At 37.0% G+C, this 13,869-nt stretch overlaps 1 long non-coding RNA gene across 1 annotated transcript; it reads right to left on the minus strand.

Moving 5' to 3' along the window:
* Positions 1-2,894: 2,894 nt before the first annotated feature.
* LOC113772254 lies at positions 2,895-3,613 on the minus strand. Its single transcript, XR_003468510.1, has 2 exons — positions 3,215-3,613; positions 2,895-3,148 (listed from the first exon to the last, which is right to left on the minus strand). It is a non-coding gene; the product is annotated as an uncharacterized LOC113772254 (long non-coding RNA).
* Positions 3,614-13,869: the final 10,256 nt, after the last annotated feature.

Below are 13,869 nucleotides of genomic sequence, written 5' to 3' on the forward strand. Positions count from 1 at the left end.
AAGCCTTGGCAAGTTGATCTAGTCAAGCCGGTAAAGGACATGGTCGATTAGGTCGACTACCTTGAGCAATCAAACGGTATAGTCGAGTTTGACCTTGAAGATTGGAGATCAATGAACTGTTTATTGAATGTCGGAGATTGTTTATTGTTTTGGAGATTATAAGGAGAAAGAATGGTGGAGTGAGAAGAATTTGTATCCTTTTAAGTGAATGTTTGCCTTTTCGAACTTGTTCTCCTGATTGGTTATGTTTAAGGAATGTCTTATATTGTTATTTGATTTTACACTTTTTGAAGCTCACTGAGCTTTAGCTCAATCTTTTAGTTTTTTTTTCTTATAGGAGTTGAAGTTTGAAGAATGATCAAGTTGGGTTAGAATGTTTTGGGAGGTCCATTATTGTATATATATCACTGTTAAGATTTGCTTTTGTATTTTGTAATGGACAAAGATTTTGTCTTACTAGTTGGAGAAGTATTAAGAATAAATGTTTTGGATGTTTAATGAGAAATGTTATCTCTGAAGTTAATATAAATGAATGAACCCTGACGCGAGTCAGGCAGGCGGTCCGTTAACCCTTAGGATATGCTCTAAGGGAAGGTGGGGTCGTTATACTAGACAAGCTAACCAAAAATTGCGAAGGTCATAAAATCTCAAATATTCATCAAAGAGATAGCCTTAGACCTAATCATGTCATACTTGACCCATTAACATATAAAACCTTGACAATAGTCAAATTTGAAAATCTAGTCATCGTTTATCAGGAATAACCATAAAAATGTATAGAAAGTGACAAAAATTGGATAAAATGTGACAAAGTCGAACAAAAAAATTTCAACAAAAATGCCTACTCTTGCATTTTTCCAATATATTACCCTCTTACACCTAAATATTACATTGTTCCCAATATAAAAAATAAAGAATAAAAGAAAAGAAATGGGGATGACGAAACTTTCCTGAAAGATGCGGGAACGCTATTGACAGCTATGGATGAGGGGCAAAAAACGGCGTGAAGCCCATATGTTAAAACTATGCTGCTAAATTCTGTGTCATCTTGGACATGTGGAGTTTGATATTGGCCAATCAGCCATCATTTGGTCAAATTGCCCACAGAGGTGCTGCAACTCAGCATCAAAAAATGATGGTGGGGGAGGTGTGGATGTAGACGGGTGGTCTTAAACTTAGTAGGTGTCTTTTCCTTAGCCACTGACACACTCAGGGGCTGCTTGGTTAAAGGGTTTGGGAATCACAGAATGGAATAAATCCCTTATTTGTTGCTTGGGTTAAACCTATTGGAATGCAATTTTGGAATCATTTCTAAAAAATCGGACTTATTCCATTCCCGAGCAAATTGAGAGATTTTGGACAAAACCCTCAACTTATTCCTTCAAACAACATTTATGACAGACCTACCCTATCTTTCTCTCCATCACACGCCGCACCTTCTGTTCTTCTTCTTCATCAGATTTCCTATCTCTTCTTCTTCATCATATAGTCTTCATCTGTTATCCAAAATTTCTTGAAAAAAAGAAGCTGATCTCAGGATGCATTCCAATCATCAACCAAAGTTTCCAATTACAGAAAATCTCGATGTTTCAACAATTCAGTCCAGAGGACTCAGAGAGCAGCAACCACATTACTGTGTGTGACTGTACCTAAGGCTTTCCAGGGACCACTGTTACACAATCTTTGCAACCCTGGAGCCTTTAATCTCCTATAAGTGGCCTAATATGGATCGTGACTTTCACACAACAATCCTTATCTTCCCCAGAATGGTTAGCAGGAGCAGCAGTTTTCATTGGAGAAGCCACAGTCAAAAAAATAAGAAAGAAGTAAAATGGTGGTAAACAAAAAGATTGGATTTCCTAAGATTGGGTTCCAGAATGTAAATCGTTATTTTAATTTTCGTAAATTTGTTTAAATATGAAAAATTGGTTAAATAGCGCATTAAATACAAAACCTGCTAGTTTCCCATAAAGAGCTAGTATGTTATGGGCAATTTCTTTTTTTTTTTTTTTTTTAACTTTCACATATTTAATTTATGTTAAATACAAAACATACTAGTTTTCCTTTGGGCGCTATTTAACCAATTTTTCCATAAAGAGCTGGTATGTTTCCCATAAAGAGTTGGTACAAAACATACTATTAAACCTGCCAGTTTCCTATAAAGAGCTGGTATGTCATGCGCTATTTAACCAATTTTTCATATTTAAACAAATTTATGAAAATTAAAATAACTGATTTGAAAGTTGTGTTTTTATTTGGAAGAACGCATTCCTTGAATGCGTTTTTCAGCTTTTGGGAAGAGACTAAAAAATCGCCACCCTTTGAGAAGTTAGTTTAAAAACTCTCTCTTTTTGGGAATTTACTCCTTGTTAAGGCAGCCACTATATTTATTTTCTGATATTAATTTTTTTATGGTTTATGATTTTCTTATGTTTTATCAAAAAGTTAATAACTATTGTAGTTACAATTATGGAGATGTTAATTTGTCGTATGTGTTATTCTTTTGTTTTATAAGAATTATTATATCAGAGATAAATTTGGAATTTAATTGCATTTAATTCTGAAACACTCGTCAAATCAAGCATCAGGAATTGGAATGATGCTAATTCCAATGTATGAACCAAGCTAAATATTGGAATGAAAAGTTTAATTCCAAAATCAGAGTCTATGATTCCATTTCCATTTCTGATTCCAATCTGTGAAACAAGTACCCCTCAATTGAGAACAGCAATAAACAATAATTGTTAACGGTTTCACACTCAATGGCTATAAATAGTTGTTCAATGGACTCCCAACTATGCAAGACAACCAAGCAATCTCAAAACAAATTTTAATAATAATGAACCAACAGACCTGACACTGACCAACAATACCCATTATAAACAATAAAAATAGACTTAGAAGTCACGATGTCATTCAGTAATTTAACAAGCACCAATGCTTAACAAGTTCGGGCTAGCAAAGGCTAAATACAGGTAGTCAAGTAATCTCAATCAATGAATTCCAAAGGAAAAACAACATTGAATTCCCCCAGCAACAGTGAATTAGTCAAGAAGACCAATGCGAAGCTCAATACCAACGGCCCTTGTAATCAGTATTAACCAACCATCAAATTAATTATCAAATTGAAAATGTTGGCCGGAATGTCCTAAAATGATAATCAGAAAATTAGGGCTTAAATACCAGAAACGACCAAAAATTCATGATTGCTAACCTTGCAAATGCTGCCGTCAGAACAGTGGTGGCACTATGGTGATAGATTTCAGCTAGCTTAGAGTCGATGACGGTCAGCCGGTCTCCACTAACGATGGTGAGCAGAGGTATTGGCATAGAGCCGTGAGTTAGCGAGCAGTCAGCGACAACAGAACCCTAATCACAAAACAGCAGCAGTGGTGGTGGCCGTTTTAGTACGACAGAGGAACGGAAGATAGAGCGGCGTCAAACGACGGACAGAGATGATGGCAGCCACTTTGGCAAAGCTAATGTCCTCAGGAAAGTGGGACAAAGGGGAAACACAATCAAGAAACGGCAGTAGAGGGACAGCAGTGACAGAAATAGAAGCAGAAACCCTAAGCTGCAGTTGAGTGTGTCGTGCGGCAGGAGAACGAGAAGAAAAAAGGGAGAAAGAAAGAATGAAGAAAAAGAAAAAGAAGAAAGAAAGAAATAAAGAAAGGAAAAAGAAAGAAAAAGAAAGAGAAAAGTAAAGAAAAAGAAGAAGGAAAGAAATAAAGAAAGGAAAAAGAAAGAGAAAACAAAAGAAAGAAAAAAAATCTTTTGTCATTTTTTTTTAAATTTTTTTTACTTCCTCCTCGTTAGAATCATTATCCCATCTGGCTGTCGAATCCTGTGCCAGTGCCTAAGAAATCTGGGGAGGTGCGAGTATGTGTTGATTACAGAGATCTGAATAAGGCTAGTCCGAAAGACGATTTTCCTTTGCCAAACATTCATATTCTTTTGGACAATACTGCCGGACATGAAATTGAATCTTTTGGTGATTGTTTTGCTGGGTATCATCAAATTTTAATGGCAGAAGAAGACAGAGAGAAAACCTCTTTTATCACCCCATGGGGAACCTTTTGTTATAGAGTGATGCCCTTCGAGTTGAAGAATGCTGGAGCCACTTATCAGAGGACCATGACTACCCTGTTTCATGACATGATTCACAAAGAGATGGAGGTCTATGTGGATGATATCATAATTAAATCCAAGAAGGTTGAGGACCATTTGGTTGATTTAAAGAAGCTGTTTGAAAGATTGAGGAAATATAATTTGAAATTGAACCCTGCGAAATGTGCTTTTGGAGCTCCGGCTGGTAAGTTATTGGGTTTTATTGTCAGCAAAAAGGGCATAGAGATAGATCCTGCGAAAATAAAAGCAATTCGAGATATGGCCATTCCAAAAAGTCAAAAAGATGTGAAGAGTTTTCTTGGAAAGATCAATTTCATTGGCCGATTTATTGCACAGTTAACCTCTACCTGTGAGCCTCTGTTCAAACTGTTGAAAAAGAATGCGCCGATGGATTGGAATGAAGATTGTCAGCAAGCTTTTGATAAGATCAAGAATTATTTGTTAAATCCTCCGGTCTTAGTGCCACCTCAGCCAGGGAGACCTCTGATTATGTATTTGTCTGTTCTTGATGAGGCTGTTGGATGCGTTCTGGGACAGCATGACGAGTCTGGGAGAAAGGAACAAGCCATCTACTATCTGAGCAAGAAATTTACAGCATATGAGGCCAACTATTCTTTCCTTGAGAGAAGTTGTTGTGCTTTAGCATGAGCAGCTCAGAAGTTGAGACATTATTTGCTCGGTTATACCACTTACTTGATTTCCCGTTCCGATCCTCTGAAATACTTGTTGGAAAAGTCGATGCCCACGGGACGTATGACTAAGTGGCAAATGATCCTTTCCGAATTCGATATTGTCTTCACAACACAAAAGGCAGTCAAGGGTCAACTTATAGCAGATCATTTGGCAGAAAATCCAAGAGATGATGATTATCAGCCATTGCATACCTACTTTCCTGATGAAGAAATCCTGTTCGTTGGAGCAGTTGAGGACATGAGTGAGCAGTATCCTGGATGGAGGTTATTTTTCGACGGTGCGTCAAACTCTTTTGGAGCTGGAATTGGAGCAGTTTTAGTGTCGCCTGAAGGGAAACATTATCCTGCTACTGCCAAATTACAGTTTCCGTGTACTAACAACATGGCTGAGTATGAAGCTTGTATTTTTGGATTGAAACTGGCATTGGACATGGAGATCAAAGATCTGATAGCATTCAGTGATTCCGATTTACTTGTGCACCAGACGCTTAAACAGTGGGTAACTCGGGATTCAAAAATTATGTTGTATCATTGTAACTTGCTTAGTTTGGCTAGCAAATTCAGGAATTTGGAACTCAGACACATTCCCCGCACTCATAATGCCTTTGCTGATGCTTTAGCTACTCTGTCTTCGATGATCCACCATCCAGATGAGCTGGTGATTGAACCTATACAGATCCAACTTCAGAATAGGCCAGCGCATTGTTTGGTTACGGAAAGGGTCACTGATGGTCGCTGCTGGTACAATGATATTAAGGAATTCATGAAAACGGGATCCTACCCTCCTGATACTGACTCTGTTGCAAAAAGTTTCTTACGCAGAATGTCTTCAAGGTTCTTCTTGAATGGAGAAGTGCTATACAAGAAAACATCTGATTTAGGCCTTCTGAGATGCATTAATGAAGAGGAAGCCGATTATATGATGAAGGAAGTGCATAGCGGGATTTGTGAGCCACACATGAATGGGCATCTACTGGCTAAGAAGATCATGAGAACAGGATATTTTTGGCTTACCATGGAGCAAGACTGTGTAGATTTTGTTAGAAAGTGTGTTAAGTGTCAAATGCATGCTGATGTTATACTTGCTCCTCCTACAGAATTGCATAGTATGACTGCTCCATGGCCATGTTCGATCTGGGGAATGGATGTGATCGGAACTATTGATCCTCCTGCTTCAAATGGGCATCGATTCATCTTAGTGGCAATTGAATATTTCACCAAGTGGGTTGAGGCCGCATCCTATAAGCATGTGACTAAGAAAGTGGTGTCGGATTTCTTGAGAAATAATATCATCTGTCGTTTTGGGGTACCAGAGACGTTGATCACTGATAATGCCAAAAACCTCAACAATGATATGGTGGATGGATTATGTGAACAGTTCAAGATCAGACATCGAAATTCCGCCATTTACAGGCCTCAAATGAATGGAGCCGTCGAAGCCGCAAATAAGAACTTGAAGAAAATCATTCGTAAGATGACTGAAGCACACCGGGATTGGCATGAGAAGCTGCCTTACGCATTGATGGCCTACAGAACTACCATCAGAACGTCTACTGGTGCAACTCCTTACTCTCTTATGTATGGAATGGAAGCAGTACTACCAGCAGAAGTTGAAATTCCTTCCTTACGCATTCTGATGGAAGCTCAGATAGAAGAAGCTGAATGGGTCAGAGAACGTCAGGAGCAGTTGTCTCTGATTGATGAAAAGAGGTTGAATGCCGTGTGTCATGGATAATGTTATCAGCAACGAATGGCTCGGGTTTACAACAAAAAAGTCAAGCCCCGCTTATTTGAAGTTGGAGATAAGGTTTTGAAACGGATTCTTCCAATGCAAGATGAGGCTAAAGGCAAGTTTGCTCCCAATTGGCAAGGACCATTCATTGTTAAGAAAGTGCTATCCGGAGGAGCGCTTATTCTTATGGAAATGGACGGTCAAGTTTTTCCCCAACCAATCAATGCAGACATGTGCAAAAAGTTTTTCATTTGATTATAAAAAAATTTTTGTTTTAAAATACTGCAAGAGACGGATTTAAGGCATACTTCCTCTCATTTTTTCATTTCGATATTCTATCCCTAATTTATTTTCCCTTTTGACTTTTCATAACCATTTTCCTTTTACGCTTGGCAGTTCCTTAAGATCACTAACCCCATACTGGGGCAATTATGTTTCTTAAAAAAAAAAAAAAAAAAAAAAAAAGGGAGAGAGAGAAAAAAAAAAGAAGAAGAAAATAGAAAAAAAAGAAAATAGAGCTTCAGTCAGAATTAAACTTGGGGCAAATTTTATCTCTTTCTCACCCTAGATCGGGGTAAGTTTTGAAAGAATGCTATCTCAAATGATTGCAAACCCATCATATGATCCGCTGCCAAGTCTTTCAAGCCTTAACCCTTCCTTTGCTACTCTATCCGATCCTAATCACAAGAATCAAAATTGCCGACTTTTATCTTTTGCAGTATTTTTGGAAAAAAAAATTTTCTTAATCAATTGGCAAATGATGTAAATACAATTTTTCTGAAATATGTCAGAGAAAATTGTCTCACTGATGCTACTCATTATCGGAATACGACTGGATTGATCCACTTGGGGTTAAAATTGTCTTGTCTATGCCTCTAGGTGAAAACCCGAAAGGGCACATTCTAAAAAAAAAAAAAGGAGAAAAAGAAGAAAAAAACAAAAAAAGAAGAATAAAAAAAAACAAACAAAAACAACAAAAAAAAAAGAAAGAAAAAAGGGGTAGGGGTAATCTTAGTGAAAACCCGAAAGGGCGCTGAGGTAGGGTTTTGAATTACAAGAGGATCAACACCTAAGAAGAAGATGCTGAGGTCTGAAAGCTGGTGACTATGTTGATTTGGGTCTCTTTCATACTGTTGTTCTTTTGCCGACAATGAATTCCAAAATGGATGACGTCGAAGGGGTCAGTAGGAGCATTTTTCCTCATCAAAGGCCGTCCTCTAAATATGAACCCAACTTTTGATCCTTGGACCTATATTCCGAAAAAAAAAAATCACTAATTTTGTTTTACTGTTTCTGTATTTTTACTTATTTCATATTAGCATTATTGCATAATGAATAATACTTTTTAATTTTTAATTAATTGTTTATGTTTCTCATTCATTGGGTCTTACTCAAAAGACAATCCCTTATAATTTATCCCAAAGAAGTCATGAAATCGAAGGTCCTGTGATAATAAAGTATGGTCGATTGACATTCAACAGTTGCAAAGACTCTGAGGGGGATTATCGACCGAGCCTAAGGGCGCGATTTGGCAATACTGAAACTCATGTTTACATGGTTCTTAAGGCGAAGGGATCACATGGTGGTGGCAGTATTTTCATCATAACTGTTTCGTTTCTTCTTTTTTGCAAGAAAATTATGTGACACAATACTGGCTTAATTAAGCATGATTCACACTGAGGCAAACGGTGGAAGGATTGAGCTCCAAGTGTTGCTATACATTTTCGAAAAAATAATAATTATTCCCTTTCTTTTGAAGTTTGAAAAATCAAAAGAGTTGCAAGTCCACCAAGTAAGTTTTCTTGGTTTATTACCTTTTAAGCAACACGCATTCTGGTCCTTCAGTTCGATAGCATAGAATTTGTGTTTTCATCTCGACCATTTTTATTTTCGTTGGGCATGGGTTTTATCCCTCCAACCTCGGCAGGCTCGGGTTTTATCCCACTGACCGTTTTTATTGTCGTTGGGCATGGGTTTTATCCCTCCAACCTCGGCAGGCTCGGGTTTTATCCCACTGACCGTTTTTATTGTCGATGAATGGGTTTTATCCCTCCAACCTCGGCAGGCTCGGGTTTCATCCCACTGACCGTTTTTATTGTCGATGGACATGGGTTTTATCCCTCCAACCTCGGTAGGCTCGAGTTTTATCCCACTGATTGTTTTTCTTCATTATTTGATTAATAATTGTGCATTATCATTCATTTTGTATTTCATGTTTAGAAGTTCTGAGAGTTCAAACTTTTTCAATTTTGTAAAAATCACAGATTGTCAATATACTTATTTCATTGGGTTTCACTTGTATTTGAACTACGTTTGACCTGATTCCCATGGTGGGATACGTAGGCAACTCTACATGAGTTCGGTCATATGTTCAGTAATTTCATTACATCTTTTGTTCACTAATTTCAGCCAAGTGTTGCTTTTCTTTATTTTAGCTCAGGTGCGGTTAGAAGAGACAGGTAAGCAATTTGGTGTCTACGTCTTTGTCTTGAGTTTCTTTGAAACTCTAGACAAAGAGGGGCAAGCTGTAGACACCAAATTTTTGTCAAATTTTGTGTTTTCTCGAATATTTTCTATTTGATGAGCAATTTATTTTCTTGCATTTCTAAGTATATTTTTGTCTCATTTTTGTAGATTTATCTTTAAAAAAAAAAGAGAAGCCATGATTTGAAAAAAAAAAAAAAAAACAATTAAAACCCATTTGACAAAAATCCCTTGGTTCCCTCCTTATTCTCGGGGACTGACAAAAGGGGAACGGCATTACGGGGCTCCAAAAGAAAAATGTGTACTCTCTCGGCTCTGACACAGAGGAGAGAAGCCAAAAAAATGAGAACAAGGCTCCACCTTTTGGGGCTCAAAAAAAAAAAAAGGCTCTCTCGGTTCTTTTTTCTCCGGACCGAAGACAGAAAAAACGAACACAAAAAAAAAACTACTCCCCAACCCACTCTCGACTCTCCCCTTCCCAAATTTCACATACACTCCCCACACCAACAACAATTCCCATTCCTCTCTCTCGGATACAAGGAGAAAAGAAAAAGAAAACAGAAAGGAGGAGTTAAGGGAACAAGTGGAGGACCATACGATCATCAAAAATCGCCATTGCCACTACCGCTGTGTAATTTCTCCACTGCCAGGCAAGGTAAGGCTCTCGCTTTTTCTTTTTCTTTTTCTTGCTATTTCTTGCCTTAAATTCAAAGTTGGTGCTGAAATTTTCTTTGGTTACCCAAATTCTTTATGTCCCGTACCATAAGCATGTCTAGACATTAGTTTGTTTCTCTCTCTTGTTGGTTTTGCTATCATTATGTTGTTGGGGAAATGGTATAACCAGATTAGGGAGAAAGGAAGTACGGTTGGTGTATGCATTATTTATGTTTGATAAAATGCCAAAGTAAAAAAAAAAAGAATTTTAGGGACTGTTTTGCCTTAATGTAGTCTTTTGTTGTTGTGTTCTTGTTAACTAAGATTATAGTTATCATATAGAAGCTATAAGGAGTGTTTTGGCATGATTTTTGTGATTTTTGGTGAAGATTTGAGGTTTTAAAAATATAAAAACTGGGCTGTTTATTTTACATTTTGGACACTTTCAGATCATCTTTTGTAAAAACTAACTCCAAAAATGGAATCTACGCGGAAAATCGAGTGAGGGAGTGTATTTTGGGAAAATTCGGTGACCGGAGAGGTCGCCGGCGACCACCGGCGACGGCGGTCCGGTGGCGGCGGCGCCACCGGCGACCACCATGGTCACCAGCTGAAGCTTCAGCTGGCCGAAGAAGAAGGGAAGGAAACGGCTGGAAGAAAGAAAAGAAAGAAAAGAAAAGAAGAAGAAAAAGGAAAAGAAATGGGCTAATTGTTTTAGTGGGCTTGTGTTTTTTTAGTTGGGTTTTGACTTGGATTTTGGTTATTTTTTTTGGTTTACGCATGGGCTTAGGAGTTGAAACCCATGCATTTTAGCTGGGTTTGTTTGACAAAAGGGATGGGCTGGGCCATTTATTTTCTTTGGGTTTCGGCTGGGCTTAGGTAGTTTTTGGCCCAGAAATAAATAAAATGTTGGCCCGATGGCCTTTTTCTTGCCCAAATCAGAAATCGATTTTGCACTTTGGCCCCTGATCTTTGGAGTAGTCTCACTGTATCCCAGAACATTTTAAATTCCTTTCATCTAGGTCCTTAAGTTAATTTCACTTTGGTCCCTAAATTTTATCTTTCATTCAATTTTGACCCCTAAACTTTGGAAAAATATAATTTCTGTCCCCAAAAGTTTTTCGATTTTTGCAATTCAGCCCCTAGTGAATTTTGACTCTTTTTGTTGTGATTGTTTCTTTTCTCTAATAGCTAATTGTGTTACTTTGAATATATTTAACTTGGAATTTTTAGATTTACTTAAATTTCTTTACGTCTGATATATTAGTGTGAATTTAGTACTTGTATTATTATTTTCTTTTTCAATTAAATTGGTGCCATGATTCTTTTGTTCATTGTGAGTATAAATAGGACAATTTGACTCTATTTAGTCACCACTTCAAACGGGAGGTACCCCTATTTTATTATTTCAATGTCAATTACGTGCTCTTATGTGCTCCTATGTGTTCCTATGTGTTTATATATTTTTATATGCTTTATTTATTTGATTTAAATATTCATTCAAATTTTCTTATATATGTTTTAGTTAGTTTTTATAATGATTCGAGAGGTATTTAAATACCTCAAAAATGTAATAGATAGGATAATTAGATTTGTTTTATTATATTTTTCCCTCCTAGATTGTAGTTAGGCGCTCCCCGATGTAATAGATAGGTTGCGTGTTTATGTGGTTTATGTGTTATGTGTTTTATCCGCTTTTCTTAGGATTTTGGCATCTAGATATTATGTTTACGTGTTATGTGTTACGTGCTCTTATGTGTTTATTTGTTTTAATTTATGCTTTATTTGCTTCACTATGAATTGTTAATGCATGACGTCACCACACTAGTTCAACGCTAGTTGTGGCTTCTCCCTACGCTTATTTGCTAGTCCAACGCTAGTAAGGATTTTTAGAAATGGGCTAGTCCAACGCTAGACCATTTAGGTTGTCTTGCGCTAGATTCATCTTTGTGTGCTATTCACTACATTTCCATGCATGTTTTATTTTTAGGATCTTTTTTCATTTGTATGATATTCCCTATTATATTATCCCTTACCCGCTATAGGTGCTAATCATGCCATTTAGAATTGCATCTCATTTAAGCTAATTCATTTGCTTGTTCATGTTAGGATAATTATTTTTCAAACATGGAAAATGGGTGATTATAACTTTTTAGTTTAAATATCCTATTAATCAATGTATAAGAAAATTATGTCACGAGTTTTTGCCTCCCGTACCCTTTATGTTGCATTCCCTTTTCCTTTGATCACTTATATATATGCATATAATTTATTTTCTTTTTTTATTTTATTTTATCATTCGCATACTTGTGACACTTTCAAGGAATCATTTTGGCCTTCGCAATTAATGCGATTGGTTCAATTAAACCCTTGAATGGATATTTTGGCCCTTTCGATATTTTATAAATTTAGATTTGCATCCATGTAGGAGACATCCAAATATGATAAAATTAAGGGTTAGATTAGGAAAATTTTGACTAAACCTCGCAACTAGCTTAGACTAGGTTGAAAGGGTGCCTTAGGTTTGAGTCAATTAAACCTTTGCCTTCCCTTTCTTCAACCGTGACTCTCGAACCTATTTTCTCTTGTTTTCAAAGACCTGGAGTTGTCAAAAAGGGTTTTGATTTATTTTATTTTTGTCAAAAATATTTTTTTGGGTGACTTGGTACACCAAAACTCCATACCAAGTGACGACTCCTAATTTTTCTTCAAAACCCTTTTAGACTAAATTTTGGACCCAAATTGTCGCATTTTTTAAGTCCCATTTTAGGTCCTTTTCACTTATTTTTGAATGGAAATCATAGCTTTTATAAATACCTATTTTTATTCTTATTTTTCCATCGCGAAAAATGGGGCGCGACATGGACCTTCCAAACTCAAGATACAAATTCTCAAGTATTGTCGAGTAAAGCTAGAAAATTTCTAGTTTCTTAATGAATGAACTTTTATGAACTTCTAACTTCCTTTTGAGGTTGATGGTTTGTTTTAAACTCAATTTCATGAACTTCTAACTTAAGCCATTGTCTTAAGTTTTAAGTGAGTACACTTTCTTCCTTCAATGTTAAGTGGTCGTGAGTATATGTGAGTGCTGGTTGGTCACTGTTTCTTCAGGTGCTCAAGAGAGTTTCGAAAGGAATCCCGGTGTGGAAAACTAAAGGGCTTTGTTTACTCACTTACTTTTGAATTGGTGAGTGTCAAGTGCATGAATTGTTGCTAAATACTTGAATTGTTTCTTGTTAATTGAGTAATTTGGAATTGTCGAGACGAGTGTATACTTTATCGCACTCTTTCTCTTTTACGTGAATTTATAATTGAATTGTATGAAGTGAAGTGATAAGTGAATTGAGTGCATTTGGCAATTGTAATTGTACATCTGGGGACGCCCAAAACTCATTGGCCAACCTTGCAACTCGAGCCGGCATGGGCTTGGTCGAGAAGCCTGGTAAACCATGAGAAAATCATAAGTTTGATCTTTTAAGATCTTGTTTGGCATACTCGAGTAGTATTACCCTCCCAGTGAGTGTTTGGTTATGGATCCGAGAGGGTGAAATGAAGGATGGGGGGAAGTAAATGGAGTTCTACGGACTTGATACCTACCTGGTTGACGGAGTGTTATCACATGGAGGTATTGGATCGAGCCTCGGCAAAGCGAGGGGAATCTAGCTCCTGAGAGCTCCCGTATCCTTATTAAGTGTGATTTATTGTTAATTCTGAATTACTTGAACTTTCTATCTATATTTCTTGTACCAGTGTTATTATTACTTGAACTATGTGTTTGCATGCTTTTCTTGGCCTCACTGAGCGTTAGCTCACCCCCGTAGTTTGTTTTCTTTAACAGGGGCTCAGAATGGAAAGATTTTGGAGAAACTGACTTGGTTACCCCTTTTGATTAGAATTTTGAATGTAATTAATTAGTTAACTTTTGGTGGTTGTATTTTTGGAGAAAGTTGATGTACCTTTTGGTCACTTGTGATGTAAGATTTGAATGTTTATTTAAGGAAGCGAACTTTCTTTGTATCTACTTTTATATTTGGTCGTTTACCCTTAAATTTGAATTTGATCCGTATTGAGCCCTGACGAGAGTTAGGTAGGCGGCCCGCCGATACCCTAGGGTTCGCTCTAAGGAGAAGTGGGGTCGTCACATTGACCATATCCTTAAAAGACATTTATGAATTAGAT

Source organism: Coffea eugenioides, chromosome 5 (assembly GCF_003713205.1).
Source record: "Coffea eugenioides isolate CCC68of chromosome 5, Ceug_1.0, whole genome shotgun sequence".
Lineage (NCBI taxonomy): Eukaryota > Viridiplantae > Streptophyta > Magnoliopsida > Gentianales > Rubiaceae > Coffea > Coffea eugenioides.